At 42.7% G+C, this 19,670-nt stretch overlaps 1 pseudogene; it reads right to left on the bottom strand.

The window, feature by feature from the left end:
• Nucleotides 1-18,053: 18,053 nt before the first annotated feature.
• Nucleotides 18,054-18,998, bottom strand: LOC129553812 (olfactory receptor 10A6-like; annotated as a pseudogene).
• Nucleotides 18,999-19,670: the final 672 nt, after the last annotated feature.

The raw sequence follows: 19,670 nt of genomic DNA, 5'->3' as shown, positions 1-19,670 counted from the left end.
TGTTTGACATGGAGAGACCAGGCACCTGTAAACGCATGTATTTCTGCTTCCTCTCATTTTCTTTTAGCAAGAGGGGAGTGGTGCCCCGTAGTCAGCATATACATCCTCCTCTTAAAATCAATGGAAAACAGTCTATAGTGAATTCGCTAAACCACTATTCTCAAACTTTTCCAGTCTCTGGACCCCTTTGCACTCTGACAATTCATAGAGAACCTCAAAGAGCTTTTCTTTATACATACAGATTATGGTAATTGATATTTACTGTACTGAAAATTAAAACTATTTTAAAATATTAATTTGTTTTAAAATGACAATAATAACCCACTACAACATGTTAACAGAAATAACATATTTAATAGAAAATAATTATATTTTCAAAAAATATATAGATTTTTGCAAATCTCTTTAATGCCTGGCTTAATAGAATACAGCTGAATTCTCATGTAATTCTGCATTCAATTCTGCAGTTGACTTCTGCACTCAATCTAAGATATAATGTATGATAAACTGCAGCATATAGCTTCTGGAAAACTCTACAATTCGAGAGAAAGAGATAAATAATATTTTAACACTACTATGAAAATAATTTTTGATCTCACAGGACTCCTAAAAAGGTCTCAGGGTCTTTTTGAAGTCCCCAAAGCAACTTTAAGAACTTCTACTCTAAACAAAATCACAGTTAAAAAACAGTCATTGACTATCTTTACATCAGAAACATAAAACAATTAACCAAGAAAAAAGTTTCAGTTATTAATTGAGAGTATCTGTGCCCTATTCTTGATATTTACTGCTTTAGGCCATCCTAACCTATAAGGCCAGAGAAGGCAATGGCACCCCACTCCAGTACTCTTGCCTGGAAAATCCCATGGGCAGAGGAGCCTGGTAGACTGCAGTCCATGGGGTCGCAAAGAGTCGGACATGACCGAGCGCCTTCACTTTCGCTTTTCTCTTTCATGCATTGGAGAAGGAAATGGTAACCCACTCCACTGTTCTTGCCTGGAGAATTCCCAGGGACGGGGGAGCGTAGTGGCCTGCCGTCTATGCGGTCACACAGAGTCGGACACGACTGAAGCGACTTAGCAGCAGCAGCAGCAGCAAAGTATAAGGAAGTCCATCCTCATGCCATTGCTGTATTTCAGTCGCTCAGTCATATCCAGCTCTTTGCAACCCCATGGACTGCAGCTCACCATCTCTCAGAGCTTACTCAAACTCATGTCCACTGAGTTGGTGATGCCATCCAACCATCTCATCCTCTGTCATTCCCTTTTCCTCCTGCCTTCTATCTTTCCCACAATCAGAGTCTTTTCCAATGAGTCAGCTCTTAGAATCAGGTGGCCAAATTATTGGAGTTTCAGTTTCAGCATCAGTCCTTCCAGTGAATATTCAGGGTTGATTTCCTTTAGGATGGACTGACTTGATCTCCCCGCTGTCCAAGGGACTCTCAAGAGTCTTCTCCAACACCACAGTTTGAAAGCATCAGTTCTTCAGTGCTCAGCCTTCCTTATGGTCCAACTCTCATATCCATACATGACTACTAGAAAAACCATAGATTTGACTAGACAGACCTTTGTAGGCAAAGTAATGTCTCTGCTTGTTAATACACTGTCTAGATTTGTCATAGCTTTTCCTCCAGAGAGCAAGTGTCTTTTAATTTCATGGCTGTAGTCACCATCCACAGTAATTTTAAGCCCCCCAAAATGAAGTCTTTCACTGTTTCCTTTTTTCCCCATCTATTTGCCATGAAGTGATGGGACTGGATGCTTAAAATGACACATAGGATGACCCTGCTTCTGGATGATGAGAAAAGCAGAAAAATTGCCCTGACACCAAAGGCCAAATTTGCTATCATTTTCTTTTGAAACATGACTTGATAATCTGTAAATTGCCAAATATCATTAAATTCAAAGAGTTTATTAACAAAGGCCACCATATTAGGAGACATGGGTTCAATTCCTGGGTCAGGAAGATCCCCTGGAGAAGGAAATGGCAACCCACTCCAATATTCTTGCCTGGAGAATCCCATAGACAGAGAAGCCTGGCAGGTTACAGTCTATGGGGTCCCAAGAGTTGGACACAACTGAGTGACTAAGCACAATGTTAAGAAAAAAGGCACATAATATTTGGAAACAGTAATAACAAAGATTGAAAGAATTTCTATAGGCAGTGAATGCCTGATTTTCCCCTCTTAACACCTAGTTAAGAAGTCAAAGAAAGGGGGAACAGGAACAAGAACTTTCTAAGAAGAAATGCCTTTTTTAGTTCCCCAAAGAAACTGTGTCTTACCCTCAAATGATTCATGTTGATGGGATCATTTTGATCCCAGAAGAGCTACATGAGGATACATGATGATCTGGGGTGGTGTTCAATGCTTCAAGGATAGTCGGTGTTGATCTCCCCACAAAATCTGCTCAGGGTCTATTATTTCAAGCTGATAATTCTATCAGAAGTGGCTGCCTCCAGGAGGGTCCTCCAGCTTGGGATGTATGTTGGCAACAACAGCTCATTGCATGGCCACAAGAGAAATGCTTGGGGCCTGTAAACCTGATTTAAGTGTATTTCCAGGTCCTGTGTTTCTATCATGCAAGACACAGTAAACCAAGCACAGGGGCCAAAGCATGAATTCTGAAGTCCAAGAAAACTGTGTTCTAATCCCATCCAGCCACCAAATAATTTTGAATACTTGGACAAATTATTTAGTATCTCCCAGCGCCTCTATTAAATGGTATTATTGTGAAGAATAAAATGAACTCATCCATATAGGGAACTTAGCTAGGCATATCGGAGAAGGCAATGGCACCCCACTCCAGTACTCTTGCCTGGAAAATCCCATGGATGATGGAGCCTGGTAGGCTGCAGTCCGTGGGGTCGCTAAGGGTCGGACACGACTGAGCGACTTCCCTTTCACTTTTCACTTTCATGCATTGGAGAAGGAAATGGCAACCCACTCCAGTGTTCCTGCCTGGAGAATCCCAAGGATGGGGGAGCCTGGTGGGCTGCCGTCTATGGAGTCGCACAGAGTCAGACACGACTGAAGTGACTTAGCAGCAGCAGCAGCAATGAGTGATTGTACCTGATCTTTGTGCTTAACATCAGCACAGCAGCTAGCACATGGTGGCTATCCAATAAGTGACTTTTAATTTATGAACAGATACTCAGATGAGATAACAGGCGGAATCCATGAGTGTGTAAAGTGTCAGGTACTGATGATTCTGGTGATGATGTAATGCTGGTGGTGGTGGTGGCAAAAGAAGAGAGCAATATTGGGAAAGGAGATGGGGAAAGAGGGGAAGGAGGAAGAATTCAACTCAGCACTTTTGCTTCCAAGCCTAACAAAAAGATACATCTACACCTATTAAGGACATGAAACTTGCCACTGCATTTACCCTCCTTCCAAATCCATTGTGATGTGATTGATTCTACTATTTCCTGTGAGTTCATCAGGAATGATTGGATGAACCATGGGTAAGCTTAGCTCCCTCGACCTGCTGGGGTGAGATTATAGCAATTACATGCTTGAGCCACTAGATGGCAGTAAGAAGTCCATTTTGGGGCAAAATTAACCCAACTTTTGGAACTTTTCCTTCATTTAGTGCTTAGAGAAAGATCTTCACGACCAAGATAGTCACGATAACGTGATCACTGACCTAGAGCCAGACATCTTGGAATGTGAAGTCAAGTGGGCCTTAGAAAGCATCACTACTAACAAAGCTAGTGGAGGTGATGGAATTCCAGTTGAGCTATTACAAGTCTTGAAAGATGATGCTGTGAAAGTGCTGCACTCAATATGTCAGCAGATTTGGAAAACTCAGCAGTGGCCACAGGACTGGAAGAGGTCAGTCTTCATTCCAATCCCAAAGAAAGGCAATGCCAAAGAATGCTCAAACTACCGGACAATTGCCCTCACCTCACACGCTAGCAAAGTCATGCTCAAAATTCTCCAAGCCAGGCTTCAACAATATGTAAACCGTGAACTCCCAGATGTTCAAGCAGGTTTTAGAAAAGGCAGAGGCACCAGAGATCAAATTGCCAACATCCGCTGGATCATGGAGAAAGCAAGAGAGTTTCAGAAAAACATCTATTTCTGCTTCATTGACTATGCCAAAGCTTTTGACTGTGTGGATCACAATAAACTGTGGAACATTCTGAAAGAGATGGGAATCCCAGACCACCTGACCTGCCTCTTGAGAAACCTGTATGCAGGTCAGGAAGCAACAGTTAGAACTGGACATGGAACAACAGACTGGTTCCAAATAGGAAAAGGTGTACGTCAAGGTTGTATATTGTCACCTTGCTTATTTAACTTATATGCAGAGTACATCATGAGGAACGCTGGGCTGGAAGAAGCACAAGCTGGAATCAAGATTGCTGGGAGAAATATCAATAACCTCAGATATGCAGATGACACTACCCTTATGGCAGAAAGTGAAGAGGAACTCAAAAGCCTCTTGATGAAAGTGAAAGAGGAGAGTGAAAAGGTTGGTTTGAAGCTCAACATTCAGAAAACAAAGATCATGGCATCTGGTCCCATCACTTCATGGGAAATAGATGGAAAAACAGTGGAAACAGTGTCAGACTTTGTATTTTTGGGCTCCAAAATCACTGCAGATGCTGATTGCAGCCATGAAATTAAAAGACGCTTGCTCCTTGGAAGGAAAGTTATGACCAACCTTGATAGTATATTAAAAAGCAGAGACATTACTTTGCCAGCCAAGGTCCGTCTAGTCAAGGCAATGGTTTTTCCCGTGGTCATGTATGGATGTGAGAGTTGGACTGTGAAGAAGGCTGATCGCCGAAGAATCGATGCTTTTGAACTGTGGTGTTGGAGAAGACTCTTGAGAGTCCCTTATACTGCAAGGAGATCCAACCAGTCCATTCTAAAGGAGATCAATCCTGGATGTTCATTGGAGGGACTGATGCTAAAGCTGAAACTGCAATACTTTGGCCACTTCATGCGACGAGTTGACTCACTGGAAAAGACTCTGATGCTGGGAAAGGTTGGGGGCGGGAGGAGAAGGGGACGACGGAGAATGAGATGGCTGGATGGCATCACCGACTCTGTGGACATGAGTTTGAGTGAACTCCGGGAGTTGGTGATGGACAGGGAGGCCTGGCGTGCTGTGATTCATGGGGTCGCGGAGAGTCGGACACGACTGAGCGACTGAACTGAACTGAACTGAACTGAGTGCTTAGAGATTGCTTCCCAGATCCACCTTCTCTGTCCCAGGTACCCTGTCCCCTAACCTCCTAATATGAGTTCCTTGGTCCCTGGAATTCCTGTAACTTCACAGCTTTCTAGTTCTTTCTGTTACCCATGGTATCACTTTGTCGATTTATGTCTATCTTTTCCTCAAATAGAAACACATCGCCCCAAAGCCTGAGCCACACTGGTTCAGTATCCCTTCTTCTCTTTTGGATTCTTTCCAGGGAACTTCATTCTGCAGTTTCTTCATTTTAAGAAGACCTCTCTCTAGTGCTCTGTAGCTGTTTCCCTAATTCAGATCTCCATTCTGAGTCTGACCTGTATATGTATCCCAATAAGCTATCTACCTGACTTTGATTTCACACAGACATCTCAAACATCACTCCTACAAAACTGGATTTCACCCCCAAAAGTCTTCTCTTCCAGTGTTCCACATCTCAAAAAATGGAAGCCCCACCCACTTTGCTCCAGAAATATGAGTTCATCCTTGACACCTCTTTCTCTTCTTCCCCTCCCCTACATACAATCTATTACCAAGTCCCGCAATTTGATTTCTGAAATATGGGAATGATTTTTTAAATCATTCACACTGCTTCATTACCACTGCCATCGTCCTAACCCAAGCCACATCACTCTCACCTGTGCTAAAACAATTGCCTCTTCCTTGGAAGGAAAGTTATGACCAACCTAGAAAGCATATTAAAAAGCAGAGACATTACTTTGCCAACCAAGGTCCGTCTAGTCAAGGCTATGGTTTTTCCCGTGGTCATGTATGGATGTGACAGTTGGGCTGTGAAGAAAGCTGATCGCCAAAGAATTGATGCTTTTGAACTGTGGTGCTGGAGAAGACTCTTAAGAGTCCCTTGGACTGCAAGGAGATCCAACCAGTCCATTCTAGAGAAGATCAATCCTGGGTGTTCATTGGAAGGACTGATGCTAAAGCTGAAACTCCAATACTTTGGCCACCTCATGCGACGGGTTGACTCACTGGAAAAGACTCTGATGCTGGGAGGGATTGGGGGCGGGAGGAGACGGGGACAACAGAGAATGAGATGGCTGGATGGCATCACCGACTCGATGGACATGAGTTTGAGTGAACTCCGGGAGTTGGTGATGGACAGGGAGGCCTGGCGTGCTGTGATTCATGGGGTCGCAAAGAGTTGGACACAACTGAGCGACTGAACTGAACTGAACTGAACTGCCTATTTCCAGTCCTGAAATCTTCCCATGAATTATCTACTCAGCAGCCAGAAAGGCACTTTGAAGTACAAGTGTGTCCATGTCACTGCTTTGCTCTACACGTCACTGGTCACCTATCAGTAGTAGGTGAAGTTCAGAGTTCTTACTGCAGTTATCAGACTTGGCATGTTCTGGCTTCTGCCTACCTCTTCATCTCACTCCTCCCTCTCTGTCTCCAGTCTTCTCCCTTTGCTGGAATGACATCAAGTCCCTTCACATTTTGGCTGGTTCCACACTCTGCAGGTGGGCCTGGCTAACTCCTATCAGCCTTTAAATGTTACTTTCTCTGGAGGCTCTCCCTGTCCTCCTCTAGTGTCATTCCTCCCCCCAGCCACTCCCTCCAGGTTACATAAAGTCTTCCTGTTATAATGTCTAGGTTGCTTGTGCTTTTCCTTTCTAACAATTAATACAACCATGTATACCTGCATGTGTGTTTAGTCAGTTGTGTCTGACTCTGCATCCCTATGGACTGTAGCCCACTAAGCTCCTCTCTCCACGGTATTCTCCAGGAGTGGGTAGCCATTCCTTTCTCCAGGGAGTCTTCCCAACCCAGGGATCAAACCCAGGTCTCCTGAATTGCAGGCAGATTCTTTACCGTCTGAGCCACCAGGGAAGCTCCTAATACAACCATAATTATATCTTTATTGTATTTATTTAATAAAGACAGGAGGAAGGAATTTTTCTCTACCCTTCTAAATGCTTCTGGCTGGTCTAAGAATTAAATTGACATGAGAAAATCAGAAAAAAATTAATAACATATATACATGGGAAAGACCCAGGAGAACTGATTAACCCATCAAAATAATCAAAGTCCTCCTCTTAACTACTGTGCTAGCTTGCCTGCTAAGTCACTTCAGTCATGTCCAACACTTTGTGATACTATGGACTGCCAGGCTCCTCTCTCCTTGAGATTTTCCAGAATAGGATACCGGAGTGGGTTACCATGCCTTCCTTCAGGGGATCTTCCCAACCCAGTGACTGAACCTGCATTTCTTACGACTCCTGCATTGGTCAGTTCAGGTCAGGTCAGTAGCTCAGTCATATCCAACTCTTTTCAACCCCATGAACTGCAGCATTCCAGGCTTCCCGGTCCATCACCAACTCTTGGGTTCTTTACCAGTAGCATCACCTGGGAAGCCCTAAATAATATCCTCAGCTAAAGACAAAAGAGGATGTTGAGAGGTTGGGGGAGAGTCAGTTATGGGAGGTTATTAGGAAAAGCACAGTAAATAAGGATAGGGTAGGGCTGTTTTGCAGTTTCAAATCCTTGCTTGGTTCATTATAAGAGTTTCAAGAGATTTGCTCATCATCTTCTTCTATATCCAACCAGGAAGGCACCTAAGGGAAATGGTAATTTCCCTTACAAATGTTTCTTACAAAAGGTAACTCCTACAAGGTTTTCAGAGTTTTTCCTGTCTGCTGTTTCTTAGAAAATAACCAGCTTAAAATTTTAAAAGTGCCAAAGAGACATATTTTGGCAAACTCTGTTCCTCTACAATAGCTGTCTCTTTCACTATCTTGCTATCTTTATGTTCTGAACACCTAACAGTGTATCTGGTACATACAAGTCATTCAACAACTGTTGTTGAATAAATATTAATGGCTTCTTTCCCTCTCTCAAACTGGTCATTCTTCCTCCCACCAGTGTCTTTGCATAAGCTTCACATACACAAAATTGGCCCTATGCAAATAAGAAAGGACTCATCCTTCCGTTCTTCGTTGAAATACCACACCGTCAGTGCACTGATAATGAAACACTAAAGGATGGCATTGGCACCGGGATGAGAGTAAAGGGCAGGATCAAAGGTGTCTTAAGGGTACTGCTAATGAAAGCTTAAAGGGCTGAGGGAGGTTATTCAGGTAGGACTTGCAGATTATCAAAGAGAAAAACCACAGGCCTAAAATGGTGACAGTTGAGCTTAAGCCCATGATAACAAACCTAGATTTACTACTTACCCTAATCGCACTTTTTGACTTTGGCCAGAAATGCAATCTGAATCAGCCAGTTTGAACTTTTCTGATTAGCACCTATGAGATGCAAGCCCAAAAAGAACAAAGGGTGTAACTCCTCATCCAGTTATTCAAATGGTTGTTGCAAGCAACAGTGCCCCCTAGGGGAAATTTGGATGGAAAGAACAGGATGAGATAGTCTGTGCTCTAATTAAACGAGCCCCCCCAACTCACATATTAACAGTTATGATGTGTATGTCAGGATGAATCTCAGTGACCCCAGATTCTTGCATTTTCCATACACAAAGCACTAAAATCATTTACTTAATATAGCCATTCTTTGTGATTAGCGTCTTTTACCAAGATGATGTGATTAGCACCTTTTACCAAGATGTATGCTTGACTACTTTCTTAGCCAAAAAGTTATACATGTACTGGTTTCTCCCTCACCTCCGTGGAGCTGTTCACTCAGAGCTACTGAGCGGCTGTCCCTGGGTTATTGTCCTCAGTGTGAGCGTGTGTGTGCACTCAGACGCTCAGTCATGTCTGACTCTTTTGTTGCCCCGTGGATTGTAGCCGCCAGGCTCCTTCATCCTTGGGATTTTTCCAGAAAGAATACTGGAGTAGGTTGCCTTTTCCTTCTCCATAGGATCTTCTAAGCCCAGGGATAGAATCTGTGTCTCCTGCATTGGCAGGTGGATTCTTTATCACTGAGCCACCAGGGAATCCCCTGGGAATAATAAAGTTATGTTTTTTTTCAGTTTTCTTTCTATGTGAAATTAGTATTAAAAAGCTGGCAAAGAATTGTACTGGACAAAGTTAGATAAGCAAAAGAGACTTTACTCAAGACTATTGCAATAAGAATGAGAGACTGACTCAACCTCTGCTGAAACAAAGAGCTGGAGAGATTTTAAAACCTGGAATGAGGGCAATCATAAGCTACCTGTGCTTGTTAAATCACTACCCCCAAAGAAAAGTAAACTTTCCCATATTTTTAAGATGGGATAATTTCAAAGGAGGCAGAGAAAGAATGCTTACAAATTTTCTAAAGCACTCTGAGAAAAAGAAGGTCAGAGATTATGATCAGGAAAAAAACCTGTCTAAAGCTGACTCAGGCTAAGGGGGACAGTGAAGGCCATCTTGGTTAGAGCATTCATGTTCTTGTAACTCTAGCTTCTGGAAATAGAGAGTAGAACGGTGGTTGCCAGGGGTGGCTGGGGCAGGATGGAGGAGGTGATTGTGGGGAGATGGGGAGATGTTGGTGAAAGGGTAAAAACTTTCAGTTACAAAGTGACTAATGTACAGCATGGTAACTGTGAGGTAATTAAAATAGAAAAAAGAGTCCAGAATGGCGGTGGCTAAAAGATAAGGAAGGGAAAATCCCACAAATATAGAACAAATGAAGGTCCAAGGACCAGAGTGAGGACTTCAGGTAGAACAAACAGCACTCCTGGCTATCCCAATTTACATAGGGCAGGCCCAGGGGGAGGAGAAAAAATCATATAAAAAGAGGAGCCAAAGAGCCGGGGGTCCCTCTCTCTCTTCTTTTCCCATCTTTTGGGTCAGCATGCCCTCATGCCTCGAGGATGCATTTTCCTTTGTTTTCTAAATAAAACTGAGCTGTAACATGGAGTTGTTAACACTGAGAGCTATAACACTGAGGTCTGTCTGAGAGCTATAACACTGGTCCATCTGAGGGCTGTAACGCTGGTCTGTAGCTTCAAATTTTTGTTGTGATGAGACAGAACTGAGGAAATTACACACTTCCCCGACATCTATGGTGCCATCACTCAGATTTAACATGGCTGCACAGCAGGAGCCCGACTCTGTGAAAGCTCCCACAGTGGAAGCTGAACACGAAGAAAACCCAGTGCAGGGGAAGTGACAAGAAGCCCAGCGTGCTGGAAACTGGGACAGGGAAAAACTCAGCAGAAAACTCACGTGGTTCAGTCTCAGATTCCAGAAGACCTCTGGTTAAGGTAGGAGGTCCTCCCTCCTATGGCTGGAAGGACATACGCCTAACAAAATCTTAATTCCTTTACAGTCTCTCATTTCTTGTTTCCTCAAATGCCCTGTGAACAGGAAAGTGGCAGTGGGTGCAATTGAGGGACTCTGGCAGGGTCTACTCCTCAATGTGTCCCAAAGGCTCCACTATATGCTAGGCCCCAGTAGCTGTTACCCAAGCCAGTGGGGTTTCTTCTGTCCTTAATCTCCTGTGTGCCAAGGATCAGGCCAATGAAAACTGTGAGCACAGGTCAGGTATTTAGCAGATTTTCTGGCAAATTATGAAGGGGATTCCTTGGCATGTTTTTCCCACTGCTTTTTCCTGCCATCCTTCAGTTCCTCTTTCCCAGGACTCAAGCCCAGCTAAAACCCATGATGCCTGGCTTTGGGACCTAATGAAGCTCAGGCTCTGATGTCTCACTGCAAAAATTCAGTGACAGACACAGCGATAGGTAAGAGGTGGATTTGTTCAGATTCAGAGAAAAGCACACTCTGCAGGGTGTGGGCCATTGCAGAGGGCAAGGGTTTAGGCCACGGAATTCAATCTGGCTAGATTTTGTGAGCTGGGTGAATTCATATGCTAATGAGTGGGAGGATCATCCCAACAATTGGGGAACTATCCACTCCTCCATCTTTTGACGGTGTCTTGGAACTGTCCTGCCACCTCTGAGTGTTTCATTTAGCTTATAGATTGAGGATTAAGGTTTACTTGAATTTGACTTGTCATCTTGGATCCAATTGATTTTAATCAGTTTATGTTACACCCGTGTGCTATGTCATTCTTTCAAAAGTTGTGCCCTGCCCCCTTCCCTCCTGTTTCATGCTCTTTTCCTGAACCCTGTCCAGGCGCACAGTGTTGCCTCTACAGTATTCTGGAGGGACAACCAGAAAATAGCTGGCCCTTCGGAGGGAAATACTGTATAATATCCAATCCCTCTAGATATTCAGGCCTTCATCTTCCATGTTTCCTACATGTGCAACGTCAGCATCTCTCAGTGAGCCCGCTAGGGTGGGAGACAGGCACACAATACCTGCTAGAAGTCCATCTGCTGGCATCCCTTCAAAGGCAACTGGGCTCCCAGGGATAACGTTTGCCGCTTTGGGAGTTAGACCTTGGGCCCAAACCCTTACCACCCTTCTCCTAAAGTTACAAACATAACTCCACTTTTATGGAACATCTGGTCTGTTGCCTCTTGTCAATTTGTTTTAAGCCAATTACTAACTCCTTGTGATTCATGGGGTCGCGCAGAGTCGGACACGACTGAGCAACTGAACTGAACTGAACCACCAGGACCCTGTCCCCTTTGGGGCAACATTGCTCCACCCCACTTATTAAAATGCTCTTAATGCCCCTAACAGGGCCAGAAAACCCACTCTTTTGTCATTACTTCTGTTATTACCTAAAGTGGGTCTATGACAATTAAATGTTTACCATTGGAGACACCCTAACCTGCTCTTATGGAGGACTAGGGGAGGAAATCAGTGACTTACATTCTCTCAGAGCAGTAAGAGGATAAGGCTTATGGCTGCTCCACCAGGTTCCCAGTCTCAGGGCACAGGCTTGGATTTCTTTACATCATAATATCTATTCCCATCTGCAGTGAACAAACAGGCAATAAGTTAAAATTGCAACCCCTTAATCTTACCCAGCACTGGTTATGCTGGAGACCTTGGGGACGCCCAACTCCGGTCTGGGGGTCTCAGAAGGTCAACCTGCCTTGACTTGCCTAGGGATCTGGTCCTCAAAAGGTTGTCATGCCTCAACCTGCTCAGGGATCCAACAGTCTAGGGGTCCCAGGAGGTCGACATGCCTCAACCTACCCAGGGACCCAATTCTCGGGAGGCCGACCTGCATCAACCTGCCTGGGGATTTGATCTCCAGGAGGCTGTCATGCCTCAGATTGCCTGGGGATCTGCACCCTGACCCAGGGACGCCTGGCTTTCAGGTTGCAACAGTACTGGGTAAGATAAGTTTCAAAAAGACTCACCCCTAAGGAAGTCCACCCATCACAATTGAAGGAGACCTATTAGTTTTTTCTTTTCCTCCCTGTCATGACTGTCTTTCAGATGGGAAATAATTAATTCACTTCCCAACAGATGCCCTTGAGATGCATCCTTGATAACTGGAAGCTGTTCAATCCTCTAACTCTAAGGAGAAGTCGCTTAAAATTCTCTTACGCCACTGCATGGCCACAGTATCCTCTGGGGGACAAGGAACACTGGCCTGAGGATGGGAGGTTAAATTACAATACCATCCTGCAGCTAGAATTATTCTGCAAAAGACAAGGGAAATGGACAGAGATCCCCTATTCCAAATTTTCTTCCAACTAAGAGGTATGAAGGAACTCTGTCTTAAGTATGGGATTGTTGTATGCCCTAAAAGTGAGCTTACTAGGCAAATGGTGTTGGGCACTGACAACCAAGAGAAGGAACCCCCGCTCCCCATGAAGGCTCACACCCCACAGCTCCTGAGTTTCCTGGTGCTCCTTCCTTGTATACAAACGTGCCCCCATATCCAGGAGCATTCTCTTCACAAAAGCCAGCTCAAGTATGTCCCTTAGTCGAAACTGGAAGGAAAATTTGGACCAACCCGAATCCATAAGCCCTTCTCCCTCTTAGAACTAAGACAGATCAAACAAGACCTGCGAAGTTAACAGATGACCCAGGTAAATATATAGATGCATTCCAACACATTATCTTGGCCTTTGACTTGACGTGGAAGGACATCAAGGTCATATTTAGTCAAACTTTCTCTGACCCTGAGCATCAGTTCAGTTCAGTCGCTCAGTCGTGTCCAACTCTTTGCGACCCCATGAATCACAGCACGCCAGGCCTCCCTGTCCATCACCAACTCCCAGAGTTCACTCAAACTCATGTCCATCGAGTCGGTGATGCCATCCAGCCATCTCATTCTCTGTCGTCCCCTTCTCCTCCCGCCCCTAATCGTCCCCTTCTCCTCCCGCCCCCAACCCTGAGCATACTAGGGTCTTAAAGGAAGCCTGAAGGTATGCAATGGGGCTTCACATGTCAAGTTTCCCCAGTAGGGGAAACTACAGTCTCCTCAGATCCTAGTCAGAATTATAAAGACCCTGAGCACATCTGGGAAAGGGATCATTTTCTGATCTATGTGAAGGACACCAAAAAGGGAGCACAGAAATGTCACGAGGGAACCAAGCAGCTGATCAGGCAGCTAAAAGAGCAGCATTACAGAACAATGACCTAATAGGGGTTGCCACCTTAGTTCCACAGACTAATTTGCCAGAAACTCCTTCATATACTGAAGGTGAGACTCTTAAAGCTAAAAATGAGGGCTTTCAAGAAGATAATATGGGGTGGTTCCAAAAGAAGGGACTCCTTTTTCTGCCTGGGAACCTCCAATGGAAGTTGGTTAACTTCTTAAATGCAACCACTCATTTAGGGGAAAAGGCCCTCCAAAGATTACTAGAAAGATCCTTCAGAGGAATAAGCCTCCAAACAACTCTAAGACAAGTGGTCTCCCCTTGTCCTACTTGCCAATTAAACAATCCCCAAGGAGCTTGAAGACCCCAGCTGGCCCAGCCTGTCCAACAGGATTGGCAGATGGACTTCACCCAGATGCCAGTTTCTCAAGGGTATAAATACCTATTAGTCATGATAGATACATTCACAGGATGGATTAAAGGCTTTCCTACCTGGACTGAGAAGGCTGAGCAGGTGGTAAGAAAACTGCTCCATGAAATCATTCCAAGATTTGGTCTGCCCAGGTCATTACAAAGTGACAATAGGACATCATTTACTTCTAAAGTTACCCAAGGGATCTCTAAAGCATTGGGCATTACTTATCTCCATTGTGCCTGGAGGCCTCAGTCTTCAGGAGAAGTAGAAAGAGCCAACCAATTATTAAAATCAGCAATAAAAAAGATAACCCAGGAGACCTCCCTGGGATGGAAGGAGGCTTTACCAATAGCTCTCCTCCACACCTGTATTGCCCCTAAGGAACAGGTTGATCTTAGTCCTTATAATATCCTAGATCCAGAGGCTCAGACCCTCTGGTCTTACACCATGTCCATTGGGCAATTCCAATAAGATGTACACTTGTGTGGTGTCAACCAGGACCCAAAAGATTCTAAGGAGTCACTACTATATGCTCCAGGGACTCAAGTCCTAATTAAAGTCTGGAAAGATGGGTTCCCAAAGGCTCAACTCCAGCCTACATGGAAGAGCCCCTACCATGTAATACTTTCTACCCCCATAGCAGTCAAGGTACTGGGAAATGACTTCTGGATTCACTACTCACGAATCAAGCCGTGGAAGAAAATGGAAGAGGACACTCAATACACCTGTGAGCCCCTGGGAGATCTCAGATACCTATTCAGAACTACAAATGAGTGCCATTCTAATGAACACCCCTAAAATTAAGTTTCTGGGGATAAGATTTCTCAGGACAGCTCTAAAGAGCCAACACAGCTGGGTGGGCAGGGGTTGCACTCCAAAAGAGACAGGAGATAGATCTTCTGATATCTGAACAAGGAGGGACTTGAGCCATCTTGAATGAGACGTGTTGTTTCTGGGTAAATATCTCCAGCTAAGCTAAAGAAAGTCTCACAGTCCTCAAGAAAAACATTCAGATCCTACAGGATCTCAAAGAACGAGCTAGAGAGTTCTCAGAGTAGCTACAATCCCTCTTTGGGGAATCCTCCTGGTGATGGAAATTTGGAGTTGGCTAGGGGACGACAGAGAATGAGATGGCTGGATGGCATCACCAACTCAATGGATATGAGTTTGAGTGAACTCTGGGAGTTGGTGATGGACAGGGAGGCCTGGCGTGCTGATTCATGGGGTCGCAAGGAGTCGGACACGACTGAGCGACTGAACTGAACTGAATGCCCCTACTAGTCCTTGTTATCACTATATTGATGCTGCTTATGATTGTTCCATGTATTATCAATTGTCTAACCTGTTTTGTGTCTGCCCAGATCAACAAGGTACAACATGCAGTTCCAGTTCAACAAGAATATATAAAACTACAGCCAACCACAGAAAATATCACTCACCCTTAGATGAACACCACTATAAGGTCTCTGAGGCCTGAGACTAGCACGAGTGGGAGGCCCAATGCCCCTCGCCATCCCAGGTCAGCAGGAAGAAGCCAGAAAGACCTCGATGCCCCATTCCCAAAGAATTGGGCCTCCCATCTCTTGAGGGGGGAGTGGTAGGTAGTTAGAATAGGAAAAAGGAGGCCAGAATGGCGGTGGCTAAAAGATAGGAAGGGAAACGCCCATGAAAATAGAACAAAAGAAGGTCCAAGGACCAGAGTGAGGCCCCCAGGTAGAACAAACATCACTCCTGGCTATCCCAATTTACAGAGGGCAGGCCCAGGGTGGGGAGAAAAAACATATAAAAAGAAGAGCCAAAGGGCCTGGGGTCTCTCTTCTCTTCGCATCTTTTGGGTCAGCACAGCCTCACACCTCAAGGATGTATTTTCCTTTATTTTCTAAATAAAACTGAGCTGTCACACGGAGCTGTAATACTGATCCATCCAAGGACTGTAACACTGGTCCATCACTTCAACTTTTTGTTGTGACAAGACAGAACTGAGAAAATTACACACTCCCCTGATATAACTATGGTCAATAATAGTGTATTATATACTTGAAATTGACTAAGAGAGTAGATCCCAGGTGTTCTCAAACTCCCAAGGAGGTAATGGATGTGTTAATTAACTTGATTGTGGTCATCATTTCACAATCTATACGTATGTCAAATCATCATTTTTTACACTTTAAATACATACAGTTTTGTCAATTATATCTCAATAAAACTGGTAAAAAAACAAAAATTAAAGTATTTAAAAAGGAAAATTGGTTGTTTTATTGATTATTATGTAATCAATAAATGAACGAGTGAACTAAACAATGATTAACAGGAAACTCTGCTTTTAGCTTCATTTTCTTATCTGTTTTTAGATAAGTTTTACTTAATTAGTCCGTATAAGAGTTATGAGAAAGAAATTTCAGGACATCAAGGGATGAGATTCAATTAAAGTTTTTGTAGATGCTTCTTTGATGTCTTACCAAGAACACTATTGTACAGCATTCATATATTATTCACAAGATTTCAGCAACCTGCTAATGAAGTTTCTCTGTTTTGTTTTATTTTGTTGAAAGTTGAAGTAAAGTTGCACTCTACTCCCATTTTTGGCAGGGGTACATATGAGCATAAAGAAAAGTTTTTTCCCATTAAAATTGATGGTTGTTTCATTGGACTTCCCTGGTGGTGCAGTGTATAAGAGTCTGCCTGCCAAGGCAGGGCACATGGGTTCAATCCTTGATCCAGGAAGATTCCACATGCTGCAGGCAACTAAGCCTCCATGCCACAGCTACTAAGCCCGTGCTCTAGTGCCCATGAGCCACAACTGCCAAGCCCATGTGCTGCAGCTTGCTGAAGCCCTAGCACCCAGAGCCTGTGCTCTGCAACAAGAGAAGCCACCACAATGAGAAGTCCACACATCGCGACTAGAGAGTACCTCCCACTCTTCACAACTAGAGAAAGCCCGCACAAAGCAACAAAGACCAGTGCAGTCAAAAATAAATAAAATTGTTTTTTAAATGCTTTCAAAAATCAATGATTGTTTCATAAAGTCCTCCAACCTCTTTTTTTAATCTCACTTTAAACTTAAACAAACAGTGGTACTACTTTGGTGTAGATTCAATGTCAGACACTTTCTGTTGTCTTCTAGCAACATTAAAATAGGAAACAAGAATGAGATAGTATATTTTTGCAGTGTCTGATTATTCTTTCTGGAAAAGATACACATAGATTGATTTGATTCATGGATAATAGAAAACAGGCATAATTTATCATGTTTATATTCTACAAGGAAAAAAAATCATATACTGTTTGACAAATGTTGAGGTGTTGAAGGCATTTTTGCTCTATTACAGAAATTTTGACAAGATTTCCAGACCATGGCTTATAAGTGAAAATGAAATATGATAAATTACTCTCAAAAATAGTAACACACTGGAAGAATATATTCTAAAATAACCAAATGAAATACAGTTTTGGATTATAATGTCTGTAGGTCCTTGAATAGAACCAGTGTGGTCATTCTCAATAAAGAGCTGTTTTTTTTCAACTCATTCATGGACATATTTTCACTCAAAAAATAAAAAGCTCATCTCTCTATTTGTTGGTTTCCTGGAGTTGAAACTAGTCAGTAGGATAGAGTGGGCTTTCAGAATCAATACAAAATTGTTAATATCATTTTTTAAAGGTTTGGTAACATTAATGAAAGTTTGAAAACTCAGATTGTTTACTCCATGAAAACTGTACTGTGAAACCTATTCTACAGAAAGTAAAGCAACAATGTTTGTGAAAGTATAAAACTAAGTTTGTTTATTTAGCATTCTCTAGAGGAACAAAAAATTAACACACACCCATATGACCACCAATAAACAATTTTTTGAAGAAACTGTATGACACAATATTAAGGAGTATTATGCATCTATGAAAAAAGAATGAAACCATTAATATATAAAGATGATCTACTATATTATCAAACTTGTAGAACTCAAAAATTAAGCATATTCATACCAAGAAATGCAAACAGTCTTTACCATTTATTAAATTTAAATAAAGTTCAGTCCAGCAGTAATATCACATAGACCTCTCAGCATAGTCAGAATGTATGTAAATCCACTTTTCTTCGCCACAATTTTATCAAAGCTCTTTTCAGCTCACTGTTCCTCAGACTGTAGATCAGTGGGTTCAGCAGAGGTGTTAAAAGTGAGTAAGACAAGGACATCAGCTTCTTGGTTTCTGGGGAGTAGCCAGATTTGGGTTGTAAGTAAGTCATACTGGCTGTGCCATAGAAGAGGGTAACAGATGTGAGATGGGAGGCACAGGTGGAAAAGGCCTTTTGCCTCCCAGTGGTTGATGGCATCTTCAGGATGGCAAAGAGAATTCGAATGTAAGACAGAATTATCAACATGAAAGGAACCATGATAATCAAAATGGTGCCAGTGAAGGCATATATTTCAAACAAAAAGGTGTCTCCACATGCCAGCTCTAGCACTGCTGGAGTTTCACAAGAGATATGATTGATTTCACTGGGGCCACAAAAGGGAAAGCTAGAAACCCATGTTGTTTGTACAGTACCTAACATGAAACCCAAAGTCCATGAGCCTGTAACTAATTTCATAAAAACTCGTTTGTTCATAATCATTGGGTAGCTCAGAGGAGAGCAGATTGCAGCAAATCGGTCATAAGCCATTGCCCCTAGGAGAAAACATTCAGTCCCACCAAAAAAAAGAATAAAATACATCTATGCAAAGCAGCTCACAAACGAAATTGACGTTTTTTCATTGGAGAGGACCACCAGCATTTCAGGCATAATGACTGCACTGATACTAACATCCACTAGAGACAAGTTCTGGAGGAACAGGTACATGGGAACATGTAGGCTCTGTTCCAGGCAGATGACAACTATAATGATGGTATTTCCTATCAGTGTCAGCAGATAAATAATCAAGAAAACCCTAAAGAGCTGCCCTTGGAGTTCAGGAAAGTTAGAAAAGCCCAAGAGAATAAACTCAACCACAGAGCTTTGATTTTGCCTTTTCATTTCAATAGTGGAGCATATTTTACATTTATGGGCATAGTATATAAATTATGAAGTCACAATTCAATAGCTATGTTTTCATTCAACCCTAGATATTCTTAGGAGAAGATATAAAGAGGAACTCATCCTGACAGAAACTCAGTTTGGCAATTTTGGAGAGTGGCCAATTATTCAAATTAATGAATCTTTTCCCCAAAAAAGGAGGAAGTGAAGAAGTCTGGCTCCGAAATCTTGTCTGAAAAGTACAAAATAATATCAAAATTCTTTTCCAACTTGTGTAGCTTGAAAATGAAAATAATCTTAAAACAACACAAATGTTTTATAAAGTATAAAAGTTAACAACTGGAAAAACATACCCATGAAATTTTTTATAACAGTCTAACAATTCAAAGATACAGCACAGTCAATTGTTATTTATTATAACTATTTGTCTAGTTCACAATGCCTTTTGTGATTCGGTTAAATATGAAAACTCTGAAGAAAAACAAAAAGGGACTTGTGTTTCAGATCTTAGGTGGTCTGTAAATAATGTGAAGTGACTTCAGTTTATTGATTTTTTTTTCATAGACTGCAAAATAATAGTCAATTATCCTGCAATTGGCCTTCATAGAAAATATTCAGGGTTAATTCTTTATGGTTCATCTTTGTCATGATGATTTAAGAAAAGTCCAATTT

Source organism: Moschus berezovskii, chromosome 14 (assembly GCF_049115385.1).
Source record: "Moschus berezovskii isolate FMDL1 chromosome 14, NW_MosBer_1.0, whole genome shotgun sequence".
NCBI lineage: Eukaryota > Metazoa > Chordata > Mammalia > Artiodactyla > Moschidae > Moschus > Moschus berezovskii.
The sequence above is the reverse complement of the archived record's forward strand: the minus strand, read 5'-3'. Positions and strand labels throughout refer to the sequence as shown.